A 906-nucleotide genomic window follows, 5' to 3' on the forward strand; every position below is an offset into this window, starting at 1 on the left:
TACTTCCGTAGTGATACTGCCTCGGAAACCCAAGGAGGGGTCGCTATGAGTCAGGGCTGACTTGACGGCACATAACAACAACAACAACATACATGCATATAATGTATATAAACAAAACCATAATACAGCATGTAAAACCATAATTTGTTTGTTAGGAACCATGGGTGCCTTTTTCTTCCAGTTTTCTTCAGTGTTAAATTGTTTTACAATGAAAAGAAACAAAAAAGTTTAATTTTAATGGTTTTCACCTGATGGTTGTATCACAAGAAAGAGATATGAGGTTGAAGAGTTTCCATAATAATTTAGGAGACCATGATGCTTCTGGAGAAATAAAAGCTGAGGATGGGAATATAGTTGATGTCTACAGATTCATGAAAAGCATGGCTAGGTGAGTAAGAATAGTTGTTCACCAAAAATGCTGGAATTGGAGGACATTCCTTAACATTTCTAATTAACTGATCAAGTTTTTATTGAATAATAGAGCATCTGTTAAGCCCATGCTTAGACTTGACCGGGGTGACCATTGATAAGAATTACTGTTTATATGTTGGATAATAAATTTATAGCACCTTTTATTCCTAAACTGAGACATCCATTTACCCAACCTTAACTTCCACTGCTTCCTGACAAACACTGCATTTACTAAGATGGTCCTCTGAATTTACTTGTTGCCTCTGTCCAAAAAAACAAACAACAACAACAAAAAAATTCAAACTCACTGCCATCGAGTGAGTCCCGACTCATAGCGACCCCTCCTTGGGGTTTCCAAGGTGGTATCTCTACAGAAGTAGATTGCCCAAACTTCCTTCTGAAGAGTTGCTGGTGGGTTTGAACCACCAGCTTCTGCTTAGCAGTCAAATTCCTTAGCCACTGTGACATCAGAGTTCCTTGCTGCTTCTGTAGGTC

The sequence above is a fragment of the Orycteropus afer genome, unplaced genomic scaffold (assembly GCF_000298275.1).
Source record: "Orycteropus afer afer isolate SDZICR_OR568_19922 unplaced genomic scaffold, OryAfe1.0 scaffold01169, whole genome shotgun sequence".
Lineage (NCBI taxonomy): Eukaryota > Metazoa > Chordata > Mammalia > Tubulidentata > Orycteropodidae > Orycteropus > Orycteropus afer.